This window comes from Rhinopithecus bieti, unplaced genomic scaffold, assembly GCF_001698545.2.
Source record: "Rhinopithecus bieti isolate Rb0 unplaced genomic scaffold, ASM169854v2 scaffold_41683, whole genome shotgun sequence".
NCBI classification, from domain to species: Eukaryota; Metazoa; Chordata; class Mammalia; order Primates; family Cercopithecidae; genus Rhinopithecus; species Rhinopithecus bieti.
Window position 1 is genome coordinate 283,053 of NW_016817031.1, and position 20,193 is coordinate 303,245.

Below are 20,193 nucleotides of genomic sequence, written 5' to 3' on the forward strand. Positions count from 1 at the left end.
TTATGTTTTCAAAAGCTCATTCCTCACTCAAAAGTGCATGGAGACCTGGGGAGACAACCACAGGGAGAGCAGGTAGATCAGTTATGAAGCTACCACAATAGTCCAGGTACAAAATGATGGTGTCTTAGGTGAAGGTGGCTGCAGTGTGGGAAGAGAAACATTTGGGATCTAGGATATGCTTTGTTGGGAGAATCCTTAGGACTTATTGCTGAATTGACTGATGGGAGATGAGTTGTAAATTTTCTGAAAGGATCAAGGGAAAATACACACTAAAGTCTGATTTTTCCTGGACACTTTAAACCAAAGAATGTCACTTTCTTTTTTACTGAATCACTACGTCCCATTGAGAAACAGGTGTAAACACACTGAATCCATTGTTGAGCAGTATTCTCCTAGACCTGGCTTTCTGAATTGACAAGGAAAGATTAGAATATGTACAATGCGTTTTAGATTAGAAAGCACTTTATCTTATATGCCAGGTATCTGAGTATATCTATCCCATGTGCCTTGTATCTCATTGAGTCTAAAATGGTAGATGTGAGAGCAGTAAGGGCATAGAATTGGTTCCTTTAAGTCTAGGAGAAAGATAGGGGCATTTCCATAGCTAAGACAACATGAGTTCTTATAATAGCCTCTATTTCACCATTTTGTGCCTTACTGGCTTGTCTGTGCCCTCTCATCCTGTGTCCTATGAGAACTACCTGAAGACAAAGCTCAGGTGCATTTTATTCACCATCAGTATATGTATGCGGTGTTGCTAAATGAGTGAGTGACTGAGTGAATGAGTGAGTGAGTGAATGAATCCTGAGTAGCTAGTCCTTGATCAATTCCTTACTTTGAACAACACAAGTTCTCTAACTTCATCTTCTCTTCTTTGTTTTGAGATTGGCCATTTGCCCCAAATGACTTTTCAGCTACTGGCTCTAGATCTCAGTTTCTGCATGTTCATTCTCAGTCTGAGCCTCCCCTTAATTACTGCACTTTTTCCTGCTTCCATCATGGTGGAGATCCATATAGGATAGACATGCACATAGGATGTTTGTGAAAAATCCGACATTAAGATGGGAAACATTTGTTCTCAGAAAGTTTTCAGGTTAGACACTCTAAATTCTATCGTTATTAACACATTGGGATGAGGGATGCACCACACTACTTGTGATGCTGTGCAATACTCTACAAAGTCTCCTTTCAGCTTCAGAGTTGATCAGAAGCCATTGGTACTGTCTATTTGGGGCCCAGATATCATATTTAAACATGCTTCCTGCAGAGCAATTCAGAAAAAAGTACAATGTATCAGTTGAGTACTAAACACTATTTCTATAATGAAAAAGTACAGAGAGTTCCGTTTATGTTTATCCTTTTATTGAAAATTGCTACAACCTGGTCAAAAAGTTCTCTCTGTGTGGCAGGATATCTGCCAAAGAATGAGTCTATTGAAAGCACCACACCAAATTCAGCATTAAGGGCCAACCCTGACCACTGCTGAGTCGTGTGAAGAGGCTGACAGCGGCGTGGCCACTACCCAGGATGGAGAGAAAGGCACCGTGAGGTGTTAATGGAAAAATCCAACTTCCTTTTCTTCCAAAGATGATGACTGAAACCAAAGTGGAGCTTTGCCTGTGAGTTTTAAAATACAACTTTCATTTTTTTCAGAATGGACATATTTACCAGGCTTTAGTATCTTTTTGTGTTTTCCTATTCCTTTCTGTATAATAAAAGCCTTTTTAAAAGCTCATGTTTGCTTAGCAATAATTACTTGTTTTTTGTTTTGTTTTGTTTTGTTTTGTTTTATGTGAGGGGTTTAGCAGTCACCATATACTGCGCTGCACCCTCCTGGTGGTCTGGGTCTGTATCTTAGGACCCGGGAGGCCAGGCATACGAACTGAAACTTAGTTAGTACTCAGTAAGTTATAGTAGAATGTCTTAGAGTGATGGCACAACATCATCTCCAACAGAGCCCTGTGACCTACAGCCAAAAAGTACAATGAAGAGCAGGATCTGATTACAACTAAATTTCCCTTTTGAAGCCATGGCCTTGTATTTGCACAACTCTTGGTTGATTCTAAAGTTCTTCAATTCCAAAGCAGTCTTCATTTCCTAACATGTTGCATAGTAGAAATTCATCATTTCCTGTCATTCTAATAATTATCATAAACTTTTCTGCGCTAAATAGCTGGAGTAAGGAAAAGCCCTGGTTTTTCACCACTGGACCATGATCCTCTTTAAATTGTATTTTTTATTTAAAAATATTGACTTCAAAAGCTGCTCTGATACTTAATATAGCTTTACAATGATAACATTTAAACATATTGCCTGGCTTTGTGAATTCAATTAAGAACTCCTGAGTGTACTTCTGCCTTTGTTAAAACAAGCAAAACACCTGACAAGTCTTTTTTTTTCCTCTAAGATTCTATTTACCTATTATTGAGACCACAGAAAACCAAGAGCTAGATAGGCTCCCCTGGACACCATGATTAATTAGTTACTCAGGGCAGAGTTACTCTATGTAATTTGGTTGATTTTTCATTTGGTTTTCTTTTGTAAATGACTTTACTACTCTTAAACAATTCCTTTCAAGCCATTGTTCTTCCTTTTAAAAACACAAGTCCAGTGATTCACCCTGCGTAAGATACAGGTTGCAGATGCCCTTCATTTATCATAAAATACAATATATTTCTTTTGTCTGGGGGGTGAAGCGCCCTTAAAAGGTTTGTAAGCTTTTTTATTTTCCTTAAGAGTGAGACACTTCACGATGTGAAGGTACTTGCAAACACAGATCTCAACAGGAAAGAATCTCTCATTAACCCGTGAAACAGATCATTGGTACTGAGAAATGCGGCTGCTGTTACTAGAACAGATGCCTGTAAATGTAGAAGCAGCTTTGGAACTGGGTAATGGTAGAGGCTACAAGTATTTGGAGAATCAGGCAAGAAAAAGTCTGTATTGCAGTGAAACATTAAGGGTGTTTCTGGTGAGGGTTTGGATGAAAAGGAGAATTATAAGGAAATTTGAATTTTCTTAGAGATTACTTAAGTAATTCATAAAAATATGGGCAGTTAAAGGCCATTCTGATGAAGCCTCAGACAGAAATAAGAAACGAGGTATTGGAAACTGGAGTAAAAGCCATCCTTGTTATTAAGTATCAAAAATCTTGGTAAAATTGTGTGTATGCTTGAAGGCTTTATAAAATGTAGAAAGAACTTAAGAGCAATGACAGAATATCTGGCAGAAAAAATACCTAAGCAGCAAACCATTCAGACCACTGCATGGCTACTTCTAAACACATACAGGGAAATGTGAGAGGAAAAGAATGATTTAAAGATGGAATGTATAATTAAAAGAGAAGCAGAATGGAAAGATTTGGAAAATTCACAGCCTGGCCATGTAAAGAGTGAAAATACATCTTTAGGGGAGCAAATCAAGAGTGTAGCCAAGCAACTATTTGGTAAGCAGATTACCATAGATAGAGGGGAGCCAGGTGCTATTAACCAAGTCAATGAGAGAAGGACCCTGAAGGCACTTCAGAGTTCCTAGAGGCTGCCCTCCTATCACAGGCCCAGAGCTCTAGGAGGGAAGAATGGTTTTAGGGGACAGGCCCAGGGCACTCTTCATGAGCTCTCTCCTCAGAGCTTACTCAGTTGTCTGCTCCTCCCTGTATTCCAGTGCAGTTCTCCTTGACTGTCCTAGCCGGGGCTTAAGCAGGCCCAAGTATAGTATAGGCCACTCTGGAGCATGCAAGCAGTAATCCATCCTTCACGGCATCCATATGGTGTTCAGTCTGTAGGTTTGGGGGCATGGCTACCTCCACCTAGATTTCAATGGATGTCATGAATAATCTGGGGGCCCCAGGCAGAAACCTGCTGTAAGAGTGGAGTCACCACAGAGAGTCCCCACTACTGTGATGCCTAGTGGAGCTTTACGATTGGGACGGCCACTGAGACCCAAGAACTGTAGAGCTGTCAATGTGCAATGTTAGCCCAGGAAAGCTGCAAGCATGAGACTCCAACGCCTGAGAGCCAAGTGGGCTAAGCTCAGCAAAGGCATGGGGGTGGGGTTATGTGAAGCCCTGGGTGCTCAATTCCCACCCCAATGTATTCAGGAAGTGGGACATGGAGTCAAAGGAGATTATTCTCCAGCTTTAACACTTAATATTGTTTTCCCTGTTGGGCTTTGAACTTACTTGAGACCAGTTATGCCTTTCTTCTTGCCTATTTCTTCCTTTTGGAATGGGAATGTCTATCCTACGTCTGTCCTATCACTGTATTTTGAAAGTAGATAACTTGTTTTGATTTCACAGGCTCACAGCTGGAGAGAATTTGCCTCAAGATGAATCATGGCTCTAGAACCATGAGCCAAATAAATTTTTTTCTTTATAAATCACCCAGTCTGTGGCATTCTGTTATAGCAGCAGAAAATAGACAGAGACAGTCATTCATAATTCCTTTCACTTCCCTAAATCTTGGGGGGCGGGGGGAGTTTCAATGTCAAATTCTTATTTACCCATAATGACATCAGTGTCTTTGAAAAATTACACTAGAGGATAAGTTACCAACTCTTCCAAATGATTGGTTAGAGATCATTGATCAGCAGTTAGGGTTGCATACTGGACATGTACCAGCCTGCTCACTTTGTCACTTTTTCATGCCATCCTCCTCAGGTCAACCCCCTTCAGGCTTTCAGGCTCACTGAAAACAAAAATGTGTTCGAGGTGTTTCACCAGAGAATCACTTGTTCCCAGCATCCTAGTAGATCACCCACTTTAGCCAATCCCTTTAAGCTTCTCTTTTTCCTTTTTCTTTCCCTCTTTGGAATGAGTGCCTACTTATGTAATTGTTATTGGATGTATGCAGATTTCCTGAAAGTGTTTCATGTTTTGAATGAAGAAGAACATTCATGGTGATAATATGTTTTAAAAACCAGGGAAACCTGAAAGATCTGGGAGAAGCCACTTAAACTGGATCTGAATTTGAGAAACTTGAAAATAAGAAGAGGGTTACTTTCCTGTAGCATGTGGAGGATTGAATTTTCTCAAGGAGAGGATTTTTATGCAATTTCCTTGTGGAAAATGATAGGAGATGTAGATGTTTCTAAGACGCCTTCTGCTTTCCACTTTGGTCTAATTTTTTCCTTGAAGCCTGTACATGCAGTCTTAAGATTATTTTTATGATGAAATTAGTAGCTATTTAAACACTTTAAGTTGATTCTTTTCAGATACTATTTACTCTAATTTAGCCCACTTACATGTGGTAAGTCATTATTTCATTGTATTTTTTTTAGTTTTAGTTTTGTTTTTCAATGGAGATGTTTTTTAATGAAGAAATTTTAAATGAAAGACTTTAGTCTCGTTTCAAAAGAACAGTATAAATGATTACTCTCTTTGCTAGGATGCATATGGTGGTATGAGTTTGAATTTTAGATTCTTTATCGATGTCAAAGTTTGTGAACATTTTTTTCTATCTGGACACCATGATGATATGGCACTCCATCTGTGATTTACTCTACCCAAAGAGGAATGAAGTGTAGTTAACAAGAATCAAACTAATGGAAAACAGGATTTTGGTGTTGCTGGCACATGTAGAAAAAGGTGGAGTCTAAGAAAATATTTCTCCAGCCAAGACAGTATTGAAGAAACTCATTATTTTCCATCTGCTTGTTCCTTGTTCCCAGTGTGAAGTGAAAGCAAAGTTTAAAATCTTTTCTCCTCTGCAAGAAAATATATTTCAGAAAATCCCTATCTCAAAAATGAAGCAATTAAGAACTGTCTGGCTGTGAGGATCTGGCCTCAGCTTGACTTAAAGCAACAACTTCAGTTATGTATCAAGATGTGCATGAGAATGAACCTGCTCTGCTCAGCCAAAGTGCTGAGTGACTTGATGTTTGTAATAAATAAATAAATAAACAACAAACAGGTTGTCATGAAATATCCTTTGTAATTATAAACACAGGAAACTTTCTGAGATGCAAGTGGGTGTTAAATGGTTCAGCAAAGCCAAGCTGGAGCAGTTGGTGTGCTTTGAAATGAGGCGACGTTGTAAAAATGAAATCTACCTAAAGATCACTATGTGTTTCAAAGGTTTGACTTTTTAAAAAATTTCTCCAGTTTTCTATTTTGAAAATACAAAGAGGTTTGAATTTGTTTTATATAACCAGCATGTGTAGGCTACCATCTAATATTTGGCAACTTTAAAATTTTTTGAGCAAAAACAGCTGTTTAGGAGTTTAACCTTTACTTAAGAAAAGATACATGAAAGTTACTATGTGTATGTTCCTGCATGGTATGTAGGAAATTACTAATTGTTAGTTCAATTTACTTAATTAGGTATTTACTCATTGGTTATTATGTGCCTAGTGTCAGGCTATGTAATATTTTAAAAATTAGCATTATATATGCTGCCCTATCTACACTTTCTGGGGAGTAAAATTTTGAAAATCACTTGATGTGGAAAACCTTTAAAAAGAACTAGATTGCAGCATGTATTCAAATTCAAAATTGATTTTGATCAAGCACTAAAATGTGATACAGACAAAACAATAGGAATTTTCAGGAATGAGAATGGTTGTGCTGTCAAAAAAGATAAGCAATATGGATGATTTATTAACATTTACGGCCTCTTAAATTTATTGAATTTTGGAAGGCAAAGATTGTTAAAGCAGAGATAGTTCACAGCAGAGAAGAGCTACCAGTGAATTCACAAATTATATTCTGGATTATTCTTTTTCAAAGAATATATATGTGATGCATTTGTCATTAGTAAAGTTAATTAATCAGTTAATGTCTTGAACTAGTAGTAGATTAATCCTTTCTTGATATGCATGATGTATTAGCCTATTTTCACGCTGCTAATAAAGGCATACCCGAGACTGGGCAATTTACTAAAGAAAGGTTTAATTGGACTTACAGTTCTACTTGGCTGGGGAGGCCTCACAATCATAGCGGAAGGCAAGGAGGAGCAAATCACATCTTACGTGGATGGTAACAGGGAAAGAGAGAGGAGCTTGTGCAGGGAGACTCTCCTTTTTAAAACTATCAGATCTCATGAAGCTGATTCACTATCACGAGAACAGCATGGGAAAGACTTGCTCCATGATTCAATTACTTCCCACTGGGTCCCTCCCACAACATGTGAAAATTCAAGATGAGATCTGGGTCGGGATACAGCCAAACCATACCACATGTTATCCTAGTTGTTGCCATAGTCAGTAAGCAACTGTTCTCACTCAGGGCTGTTAGCATATAAAAGGTGATATGAGATAGTATCTTTCTACACTTGCTCTCTCTATATATACTTCTGGCAGAATTACCTTTGTGGGGTCCAGTGTAAAATGAGTATAGGGTCATCTTGTTCAAAACTTATTATTAATTTGAAGAGCACTAAACCAAGTATGAGGTCCTTCTAAGGAAGGAACCTTTTGTAACTGCATAAATCTCACAAGTCCCATGAATCTAGTTCTGTCAATGAGGATAGTCAAATTAGTATAAATGAATGGTGTTTATTTAAGGCAATCTTTAAATCCAGACACAATCTACTAATGTGCTTATCATAGATGAGTAACCAGTTAATGATCACTAATCATGATAGATATAGACATTTGTATATATATACATTTGTAGGATATTTATCTAGCATTGTATTTGCACAGACACATATATGATTAAAATATGTAAAGCAGACTTCTGAAAATCTCTAGTATGGTAGCCTTTGCCAGATTAACAAGAAAAAGATCACTTGTCACAATCCACAAATCCTATTATACAATCATCCAACAAATATTATCTGAGTACCTAGTCCATAGCAGATATTATTCATGGTGTAAAGATATAGCAGAGAACAAAATAGAGTACTTGCTCCTAGAGAGTCTTCATACTACTGAATTTCTGAAATTTTGACCGATTTGCCCAGGCCTTAGTTTGTGTTTTGGGTTTTTTTTTTTTTTTTTTTTTGCTGAAACCCCTGGCTTCCTGGCTTTATTAAGAACAGAAGAAAAACTTAGCTATTCTTGTCACTGTTCAGAACTGAGTAGAACCAGAACTCTTCAGAAAAGAATGTGCTAAAAGTTTGTCCTTGAGAAGTTTCCGAGCCAAGACACTCCTAGGAGCACTTCCCATTGAGGCTGAAAGGCTCATCCACTTACAGTGATTCATGGGAAAAGAGGACAGCACCCTCATCTTTGGTCCAAGAACACAATCCTGAGTGACACAGGATTGCCCTGAAAGTCAACAGCATCCATCTTACAAAAATCAACAACACTTGCTTTTCAACCTTCCAAAGAATTTACTGGTCTGGTTTGGCCTTTTGGTGCCACATTCCATTCCAGAACCCCAGCTAAAATGTTCTCAAGGGCTGACCAGAGATTCCTCCTCCTTTCTCTGGGCTGGTACAACTTGACCGCTGCTTGACATCAAGGTCAACTGGAGACTGGGAACAGTTATGTAACTGCGTTGTAAATTGAATTAGAGCTGTACATGAGCCCAGACGGAGTAACCAGTGCAGCTCCAGGCAAGAGCAGCAACATGTCCCCCAGAGACAGCACTGGAGGAACAGCTTACCAGGGAATGGAAAAAGGGTATCACAGGGTAAAAAAGAAACCATCTCTTCTGAGTCCCTCTAAAGTCTGGGCAGTTGGCTGCCCCATCTCATATGGGGTAAGATGGGGGCATTAAGTGCAGAGAGAGCTGGCGTCAGTATGACAGGCAAACACGGAGGAAAAATCAGCACACATAGTGTACACAAAGAGAATGAGAAAAAAATATTTGTAACATCAGAACAGATACCACCCATATGAGAGAAATAAGAAGGCTTACACATGGAGAGCAAAAAGGCCTCTGGCAGTAGTCTGTGGACTGTAGAATGAGCAAGAGAGGCAAGACCATCCTCCTACCAGTGACTGGTCATTCTGGAGAGGATACGTGTGCACAGATCTGGAAAGCCAGGGCTGAAAAGCCTTTTGACACCTTTGGTGACCTGGGACATAGTCCCCCAATGTAAGACATCATGCTAGATAGAGGGGAAAATAGTACGTTTTCTTCCAAGGCAAATGAATACAACTTGAGATAACTTTTGAAAAGAAAAAAGGTACTGGGACCATGGCATGACCTTGATCTGTGCTAACGTGACTGCCTGCAGAAGCAGATGAGGAGAGGCAGAATAATGTAAAGCTGAAAACTTGGAGTCACCAAACCATAAATAGCTTCATCTCTTACCAAGTGCTTAATGTGTGGCTAGGTTCTTAAATCCTCTACAAGTTCCAGCTTCCTCATTTGTAAAAAAGGAGCAAATTAAGATTGGGTGAGTTAATAGATGTAAAAGTACTTAGTACAGTACTTTACAAATAATAAGTGCCCAATAAATGTTAACTGTTATTATTATGTATTCTGCCCTTCACTATGTTAGACCCTGGGATATAGTGGTGACAGGCAAGGCTGCTGCTCTTGTGGCTCTTACATGAAACAAGGAAACAGGGAAACAAAATCAATGCAGACTATGAAAAGTGCTAAAGAATAAATAAATAGAGTAATATAATAGAAAGAAAATGCCTCTCTGAGGAGGTGACAGTTAAGCTGAGACTTGAGCAATCATCAGGGGGGCAGGGTTCTCAGAAGAGAAAAAAATAAATGCAAAGACCCTGTAACAAAAAGAGATTTTACTGTGTCCAAAAATGAAAACGAACCCTAAAGTGGTTTGAGAATAGTAACATGGACTTTGGTTAGGCTGGAGCTAGGGCTCACCTAGTAGAGTATAGAAAGGCAACACCCCATCACCTGCACATCTATTTTCATCCATCACTTTACACTGCATCTGAAGAACATGCTGAATTAAAGCCTGTTAACCCTTGGGTTACAGTCATCAAATGTATCAGATATGTTGAGACAACCCCAACAGAGGGGATAAATCTTTAAAAAGTAAATCGATGCATTTCAGCATTTCTTACAATTGACAAAATATGGAAGCGACCTGAGTGTCCATCAGGAGTTATATGGGTAAAGAAAATGTGGAATAGACACAATGGAATACTGTACAACCTTACAAGGAAGGAAATTCTGTAATTTGTAACAATATGGATGGAACTGGAAGACAGTGTGCTAAATAAAGTAAGCCAGGCACAGAAAGACAAATATTGCATGATCTCATAGGTAGAATCTAAAAAAGTCAAATTAACAGAAGCAGAGAGCAGAAAGGTGGTTACCAGATGCTACAAAGTTGGAGGAAAGGGAGGGAAAAGGAAAGATGTTGACCAAAGAGGACAGTTTCGGTTAAACTGGAGAAGTGATCTCTTGCAACTGCATGGTGACCATAGTTAATAATATGTTGTACATTTCAAAATTACTAAAAGAATAGATTTTTAACATTTCTTACCACAAAAAAATGGTAAGTTGGTGAAGTGATGATAAAGTGTTAACTAGTCTGATGGAATCTTTCCACAATGGATACATAGATCAAACCATTGCATTGTACTCCATAAAGAGACACAACTATTATTTGTCAATTAAAAATAAATTTAGAAAAAATACTGCACTAAAAAAAATAAACAAATCTAAACCAGAAGCAAGCCTGAGAATTGTAGGTGAGTAAAGGGTCTAAATTAAATGTGGTGGAGGATATCATAGACGTTCCGACTCTGGCATCCTACCATTGTGTTTGCTCACCTAGAAAAAAAAGTAAGTATACCTGTTGAAGTATATCATGGCATTAAATACTATGGCCCATTGGGATCAGGCATCCTTACTGGGGTTCCTTCTTCAATACCCAGCTAAGCTTAAAACTGGAGTGTCCTCTACTCACTTTATAAGTGCAGTGGCAAGATCTCCTGTCCTGAGGCACAGCTATCATGCTCCAGTTCCATCATATTGGGCACCATTAATTTGCAACTGTGTAAAAGCAGGCTGTCACAATGAAAATATAGCTTTAAGAATAAAGTTTTAACTTCAGAGATTCCAATATATTGAAATAGCTGGCCAGCATTGGCAAGAAATGGAAATCACTGGCCTAGGCACATATGTGTGTATGCCCATAGCTTCCTGGAAATATTGAAAGAGGGATCTGTAAGACTGGTGGTCTTCTCACTGTTAAACAGATGGGAGTCTAGAACCAATAGACACATTTGTGTATTAATGTTAAAGGGCAATGGGACAATTTAAAATATATCTGTATATTCATACTTGAACTAAGAATCATTAGATGAATAAAAACTATAGGCCATCTAATATCCCTATGAAGTCAAAGTGATTTTCTAATCCCAGTTTCAGTTTTTCTTATTGGACTTCCTAGAAAGTGATAATGAAAGAAGAAAGACTGATATTTTGAAAGTAGACCACAAGCACAGGAGCTGAACTCTCAACGTTCTGAGTTATACAGAGATGACCAGAATCTGTTGTTTTAGACCATTTTCACACTGCTGATAAAGACATACCCGAGACTGGGAAGAAAAAGAAGTTTAATTGGACTTACAGTTCCACATGGTTGGGGAGGCCTCAGAATCAGGCGGGAGGCAAAAGGTACTTCTTACATGGTGGCAGCAAGAGAAAATGAGAAGGATGCAAAAGCAGAAACCCAATAAACCCATGAGATCTTGTGACACTTATTCACTATCACAAGAAAAACACGGGAAAGATTGGCCCCCATGATTCAATTACCTCCGCCTCAGTCCCTCCCACAACATGTGAGAATTCTGGGAGATACAATTCAAGTTGAGATTTGGGTGGGGACACAGCCAAACCATATCATAGGTATTTACTTTACTTCTCATAGAAACTCTTCCAACCTCCCACCCACTCCTATACTTGTTTTCTGGGCACCAAATCTGAAAGGAATTTAACCTATGAGACGGACTATTTCTATTGCCCTTGCTTTTAAAGTTGCTTCTCTGGGCATCAATTACCACTTCCCCTTGGTCCCCAGACCTCAGTGAGTATGTGTCCCCTCATAAACAAGCACACACATAGCTGGTTATTAGATTAGATTATTAAATTTTTGAGAGCTGAAGTCGCTTAATTCAAGTGTCAAGTTATGTTTGCAGAATGGATGTATTTATTTCACGTTCTACATTGTATTTATAAATCCCTTTCATTATCTTTTTTTTTTTTTTACCTTCTCAAATACCGCATAAGACAAGAAGACAAGCAAGTGTTATTATCCTTGTTTAATAGATGCATAAAATTTGCCTCAGAGAGGCTAAGGAACATACTAAAAATCTCACTAGTAGGAAATGGCAGAGCCGGAATTGAATCCAAATTTTTGGTTGCAAAATTCTCTGTTTTTTTCCATGGGATTCAGACGCTTGTTACCTACTCAATGAAAATGACCACCACAATTCACCTAGAAGTAGCCTGGGCTGCTCATCACAAACACCATTCAAAGATATTTGCATTTTGTTCTTGACCCCTCACCTTTTTGCTTCTTTCCAAAACAACATCACACTGGCCGCTAGACAAAACATAACAAAGATAGCTCAGAGCTAAAAATAAGGAGATTTAGGTTTTTCTACAGTGTCTTCATATGCCAGAACTCATCCAGTACAAGATGTGTCATTACTCCCAGAGGAGCTTACAGTCTAATCTTCTCATTGTGTAGGGACCGAATAAAGCAACTCCTTCTTTGGCTGCCTGAAATGCTGACCAGGTCAGTGATAGGCTCTCCAGAAATAAACTGCCGTCCAAGTGAGCCACACCAATCTCAGTGTGTTTTCTCATCTGTGAATTCATCTGGTCCTAAATTGAACTGAATCAATGAATTTATAATCATGTCTTACATTTCTTTACTGTTTCCATGTGATGGATAATTTTTTTATGTAACATTGACTGGACTAGAGGGTTCCCAGGTATTTGGTTAAAGATTTTTCTGGGTGTGTCTATGAGGGTGTTTCTGAGCTAGGAAACAGGTTTTCTCCTGCCTTTGGACTTGGACTCAAACTGAAACCATTGGCTCTTCTGTTGTGCAGGCCTTCAGACTCAGACTGGAACTGCACCATTGGCTTTCCTGGGTGGGTCTCCAGCTAGCTGACCACAGATCTTGAGACTTGTCAGCCTTCATAATCATGGAAGCCAATTCCTTATAATCATATATATATTTTTCCTAGTCTATGGACTTTTCCCAGCTCCAGACCGACAACCTTCTATCAGTTCCAGGATGCTCCATCAATGCCCTGTCTAGACCCTACAGATTTTGACCCTGAAGTAAAGTAGGAAAGGCTATGGAGACATGTTAAATATTGCACTACCACCTGAAGCCTTTTCTTCTTTAAATTTCTCAACAGAAGTTGAAGGTACACGCGGAGCTCAATTGGACACCAACTTTTCTCCTTTTCTGTGGGATCCTGTCAGTGCTTTAAGCAATGAGAAAGCAGGTCATTTCCAAGTTTGTGTGGTAAATTTGGGGGGAAGTGGGAGAAAAGAAAGCAAGCCTGAGTCTTATAGGGTGTGATTTGGTTCTAGACACACTTATGTTGCTTTTCATAAGATTATCCATTTGACTAGATTTCTTTCCTGCTGACAAAAGAGGCAATTTCTACATATAAAATAAATCTGATTAAAACCCTTTCTCTGTTCCTGTCAAGGTAATAGATGCAGACCCCAGGAACAGAGTATATTTGGATTCCGAGCGTGTGTAAATGATTGTTTATGTGATATCTGGTGCCAAGACCCACAGAAGGCTCCTGTACTGCCCTGTAAAAATAATGGGAATGGAAAGCTTTTCCTTAGGCATAAAAAGTTCATTTTATTTCCTATTCTCTTTCACAGTGGTAACTATTACTTTGTAATTTTCCTGGTATTTTGTTGGCAGCCAAAAATGACACAAGTAATATTCCTTGCTTACAATATGCAGTTCCGATTCGTTTTGCTTAGCTCAAGTTGCCTTCTATAATAAAGGTGGCAGTGCTAGACCTTAAGCAGAGGTCTAAACTAGAGCAAATTTTTTAAGCCAGTTTTTAATCAGAAAGGCAGAACAAGTTCAAATCCTTTCCATTCCTTTATCCTAGTAGAGTCTTTAGAACACACCAAATAGCAAGAAATGAATACAGCTTTAGTAATTATCATTGATAACTCTTCTCAGCCTCCAACTGAGTGAGCAGTCTCTTTCAGGCCAGTCAAGAACCATTCTGTGTAATCCTATCTGCGTGTTATCTTGACAATGGGAGATCACGAGTCATAGACACAGGCCAAGGTGTTGGGCCTGAGCTAACCAAGTGCGTTGAGAATGGAGGCAGTCTCCCAGGATCTGGGACAGGTGTGAGGAGCCACCAGGAGGTAGGGACCATCAAGGGGATGGTTTAGTCAAAGCATTACTTCAGAAATCCAGGCAGACACAGAGGTCTGGGTATTTACAGACACCACTTGTCAAGAGAAGTGGCAGCCTTGAAACCAGAAGGCACAAACGCTGAAAACTAAGGTGGTTCAGGCTGCTAACGGTCCTATTAGGCAGTCACACAACAGAGGATCCATGGTAGACAACAGAGCACCACAAAGGCCCCATGAGCGGGGCATGGCTTCTATGCTAGAATCCACTTCTATGCAGACAAAGGACTAGCATGTGCTTCTTCTCTTAAACAAAGAAATCCATGTGTGGCTTCCCCGGGGCCTTCAGATGCAAACAAGCAACTTAGATCACCCAAAAGGGATATGACATTGGGTGGGGATATACATTCCTGAAAATGTAAAACATTAATTTGTGCCTTCTTTACTTAAAGCAGTTAGCGAGTAACTAAGTTATGGAGAAGCTTAGACATGAAAATGCTCTGGGTTGCTTTGAATGTGGCCATTTTTACAGTTGAGAAAGCTGGGACCCAGAAAAATGCACTGATTTATCCAAGGAAGCAGAGCCAGGAACAGAATACAAGGCTTCTAATCTACTGATCATTGCACTGTGTGACACTATGTAAGACGCAGAACCAGCTAAATTCATCTTGTCAACTCAGAATCCTTTAGTATCTGTGTCCAGAGGAGGATTTGCCTACACTCCAAGGGCTTTGGGTTTGTCTGGGAAGGGCTTATTTTTCACTTGCTTTCTTAGGTAGGAAATCAGGGTGGGAGATCTCAGTCATCATCAATACCTTCACTTCTGTGGATTTGGACTTCTTTTAATGCACTCATGAGCCCAGTGTGAAGCCTGGCCACAGAGATCCTGAGAATTGTACTCAAGAGAATTTGAGCTTTAGATGTCATGGGTGCTCCCTGTTCTAGAGATAATGGTGTAAAGTGACACAGACACAGCATGTGCTGGCTGGAGGACAGATAAAAATAACAAACAAAGAGTCTTAATTGAGTACAGTGATTCAGTTTTGCAAGACAGGCAGCAGCTAAAGAGATCTATTGGCACTTTATAGGTAATGTCGAGTGATAAAATAATAGTGATGATGATGCAGAGAAGGAAGAGTGGCAAAAATTGCATTCTCTGTGTCTTGCACAGTACTTAGCCCATAATTAATATAAATTATGCATCTTAGCCCACAGTACTTAGATGCATAATTAATACTATGGAATTGGATAAACTGAATTGATGACTATGACCCATGATCCATAATCATGACCCATGATCCATAATCATGACCCATGACCATGTCAGGGACGGTGCAAGATTAGTGTGAATTCTGTTTCAGTACATGAGGACTAGCACACACTAGAGATAAACTGTGGTTTGGCACTCTTCCATTTTTACCTTGCTCATTTTTTAAGGCAGTCAGTTTGTACCTCATTGATTTTCACTGCTCATCAAGTCCTATTAGCCTATTCATTAGTGATGGCTTCATTCCCTTCCCACAGTCTGTCTCCTGAATGATACTTCCTTGTGTTAAGGCTGTACTTAGCACTAGCCATGATTGCTGGGTATCAACAGAATGTGGCATGACCAGCAGGGCCTGCTGGCTGGCAAGTAGCACCGTTCTCCATCACATTGGTACCCACAGAAAGAAGGTGGCAATTTCCATTACAAGGAACATCAGGTTGTCAACAGATATTATGGTTCCAGTCTCTCTCTCTTTCTGTCTGCCACCCACACACCTTCACACTCACTTGTCTAAATATAAATATGAACACATTATCATAACCCCAAGCCTGTTCTTGCAGCTAAATTTATTTTGTCACTGGAACCACAGTTCGCCTATCAGCCAAACTAGAGGCCCACAGTCATCGCTCTTTGTTTTGCTGTTCTCCACATCTGATCAGGCACCAAGCTCCAACGGTGCTTCCTTAGACACTACTCTTGAGTCCTCCCCTTCTCTGTTTTTCCACTCCTATTGCTCTAGTATAGTTACTATATTATACTGTCATCTTTCACCTGGACTCAAAGACTCCAGATAGTTCCATCTTTCTAATTCCTCTTCCCCAGTACAAAGTGAGGATGCAGAGTACCTGTGGAAAGGCTAAGGGAAGACAGACTCCAGGCATGAGAGAGAGAGAGGAATACCAGCAAATATGTATTGAGAACATTTATTGAACACTTACCACTTGCCAGCACATTGATTTACTAATATTTACATTTATTTTACTTAATTCTCACAAAAACCTGCACATACGTACCATAATTATCTCCATTTTATGGATAAAAGACCTGAGGCTAAGAAATTTTAAGTGATGTATAAGATCATATATAAGGAAGTGGCAGAGCTGGACTCAAACCAGGTGTCCAGTTTGTCTAACTTTTAGGTCCATGTCATTGTCATCACCACATTCTACCTTTCTGGTTGCTCTAGACGAGAGGTTATCACCTAAAGCATTTGTTAAAACACAGATTACTGGACACAACCCTCCAGAGTTCCTGATTCAAGTCTGGGATGAGGCCTGAGGACCTGAGAAGTTGCATGTTTAACAAAGTCCCAGGAGATGTTGATGCTGCTGAACCAGTGACCACACATGAAAGCCTTTGCTCCAGTCTTTGGCATTTATTTTTGGCACTTTCTCCTCAGGCACAGCACAAGTGGTTCAAACCTCGGACTTAGATATCAGACCAGTTTGAGTCCTGGATCTGCTACTTAATAGCTCTGTGTCTGTGGGCCACTTTCTTTAAACTCAGGAAGCCTCAGCTACCCCTTCTACAAAATGGGGATAGAACCTACCTTGCAAAGATGTTTGAAGACTGAGAATCATGAATATAAAACTCAGAGCTCTGTGACTTGCACAGATTTGAACTTAATATATGTTAGCTGTTTAGGAATTTACAAGTATATGAATTTTATTTTTTTATTTCATTTAACTTTTATTTCTGTTCATTTATCTGTGCGTTTTTTGTTTCTCTCACTGCCTCAGATGCTTTGCATTTGATATTCCTTATATTTGGAATTTTGTTCTCCAGACCTTTGCATAGCTCATTTCTTCTCACCACTCAGGTTTCAACTGAAATGTACCAGTTGAGGAAGTCTTTGAGCCTAGATGAGGGCACCCTTCTGCTATCCGCTACCCACAGCACTTTTTCTCACTGTGTGTTCAGTGGGTGGATTTTTACATTGTGATCCAATTTCTGAAATAGTAATAGACCTTTTCGGGTTTTCTACTTATTCTACAATCAATTTTATGTTTTAGTTTTATAGAAAATTGTCCATTTTATCTGTTTTCAAATTTACTGTCACAAATTCATTCTGTGACATTAACTTCTTTTTATTCTCTACCATATCAGTGTTGTACGCCTTTCACTTTCTAATATTCTTTGCACCTTCTCTCCATTTTTGTTGATCATTCTTGCCAAGGTTTGTCTATTTAATTAGGCCTTAAAATAACCCACTTTCTAGTATGCTTGAATCTCCTTATTATATCCTTGTTTTTACTTATTTCTATAGTTCCTTTCCTTTCTTTCTTCTTTCTGTCTTCTTCTCCCTGACTTATTAAGTTGTATACTTAGGTCTTTAATTATTGATGTTTTCCCATTTATTCTATGAACATTTAAAACTGTCAATGTTTTTTAAATCTCAGTCATGGTGGCATGTTTCTTATATGACTTTCAATACGTTTGACCTACTTGAGCAACTAAAACCTGTCGGAATTCAGAAGGCCCTCAGTTCACACTCAGCAGAGGATTTTCTTTGGCTTTGGCCAGGTGCCCAGGCACTGCCAGACTGGGACTACTGTGTCAATTTCTTGGTTTAGCGTTTCCCAGTTCATGCAGGTGGTATAAATTTAAACCTCAAACCCACACAAGGGCAGGGCTGTCGTGATGAATTCTCAAGAGAGACCATTATTTTTTCCTTTCTCCTGGATTTAAAACAAAGAGTTCTCTCGTCATCTCCTTAAAGGCAGTTTCACGGAGAGGGTAGCACTTCAGGGCCCTGAATTTATGGGACTTGCCCCTTCTCATGCTTCTCCTTGCACAGGCTCCATCTTCGCCTCCTCTCCGGGGTGTTGCCATTACAATTTCATATTGGTAGATGGTCTCAGGGAGATTCAGTGCGAAGCATTATTCTAAATAATTGTTTAGTTTTTATCTTTGGATTTTTAGGATTGTCCTTACTTTCTTGCTAGTTTGACTGTGCATTCAAAAAAAATCTGTATTCTCTCCGAATTGTGTATTGGGATAGTACAAGAGAGCTTATTTTGAGACTATTTAGTCTGCCATCTTATCAGAAATTGAAGTGACTCTTATGACTCTTGTGACTCTTTAGCACATCACTGTCCTTTATCTCCTCTATAGCGCTCACTAATGCCTGAATTTATTTTACTTATTTATGAGTTCATTTTCTGTTCCTCTGTTGCCAAGTTAAAAGTAAATAAACTGATGACAGGGTCTCCATTCTGTACACTGGCATAGCCTCAATATCTAGAAAAGTTGTTGGCATGACGTAAGACTCAATCAAAATTTGTTGGTTGACTGATTGACAAATAAATCACGAAGTATACATATGTGGACTATATCCTATGTGAACTTTAAAAATAACAATTTATAAATGATCTCTGACACAATAAGGTAGAAAGTCAGGTTATTTAATAGCATGTATAACATAACCTCTGTTATAAAACACGTGTGCATATGTGTGTTTATGTTTGTATTTAAAACTATCTGGAAGAATATACACATAATATTAACTGTTTATCTCTGGTTAGTGAAATTTTCATAATTTTCTTTCATCCTACTTCATACTGAACACATATTAGTATTTTTTTTTTACAATCAGAGGAGGGAAAAAACATCTTATAAAGGTCTGGGATATTTGCTACCTTCATTTCAAGGTGAATATTACAGATAAAGCTTCATTTTGTCTTTTCTCCTAAGGACTCAGTCATAGGTTACATGTGTTTGTTTCTACTTTTCTTGGAAGTAAAAATAAGCCATTTTCAGGCTTCATCTCTACTATTATTCTGCTCAGTATAGGATGGTTTTTTTAGAAACAACATTAATATATGTTAATTTATCACTACAGGCACCAGGATTATGCAAGGATCAGCTAGAACTTCTATTCTAGATTTGATACCTTTAGCAACTTTAGTTTGGTTACTTTGATGTAAGGAAAGAAAGGACACCAAACTATGTCCCACACTGGCCTGGGGAGAGGAAAGGAGCGTTAGAGATCCTTGTCCTCCTCTACCACTACGGTTTTTGTCAGCATAAATTTGGACTATGTTATATTTTTATGCTAGGTGTCACCTATTCTTGCTTAAGGAATAGTCAGCAAGATTGTTAATTAATCCTCTTCCTTCTCAGCTGCCTGCCATTTATATCAATGATAAGGTCAGGAGCTGAGGACACAAAGGTGAGTCACAATCAAACCCTGCCCTTGCATCCCACAGAGATGTCAAAGAACATAATAAGGATATCGTGTCATAAGTGTTATGTATGAAATACTTTTGAAATTCAGAAAAAGCTCTCGTTGGATGAAGAAGAAGCAATCATCTGCCTCCTGTTTATTTTTCAGCCTTGTTCATTACACTTGCCTCTTTTGCTCTAGCAACACTATTTCTCAGTTTCCACAAACTACAGACCAGGATTTTTGCTCATATTCATACTGCATCCTCTACCTGGAGTTTCCCTTGTTTCATTTTCCAGGCAAATTCCCTCTTATCCTTCACAATTTGCATCAGGAAACTTTCTTTCTTTTCTTTTCTTTCTTTCTCTCTCTTTCTTTCCTTTCTTCTTTTCTTCTTCCCCTTCCCCTTCCCCTTCCCCTTCTCCTTCTCCTTCTCCTTCTCCTTCTCCTTCTCCTTCTCCTTCCTTCCTTCCTTCCTTCCTTCCTTCCTTCCTTCCTTCCTTCCTTCCTTCCTTCCTTCTTCCTTCTTCT

At 39.0% G+C, this 20,193-nt stretch overlaps 1 long non-coding RNA gene across 1 annotated transcript; it reads left to right on the plus strand.

Moving 5' to 3' along the window:
* Positions 1-1,192: 1,192 nt before the first annotated feature.
* On the plus strand, positions 1,193-9,361 carry LOC108517682 (uncharacterized). Its single transcript, XR_001882180.1, has 3 exons — positions 1,193-1,619; positions 5,946-6,073; positions 8,013-9,361. It is a non-coding gene; the product is annotated as an uncharacterized LOC108517682 (long non-coding RNA).
* The last annotated feature ends 10,832 nt before the right edge of the window (positions 9,362-20,193 follow it).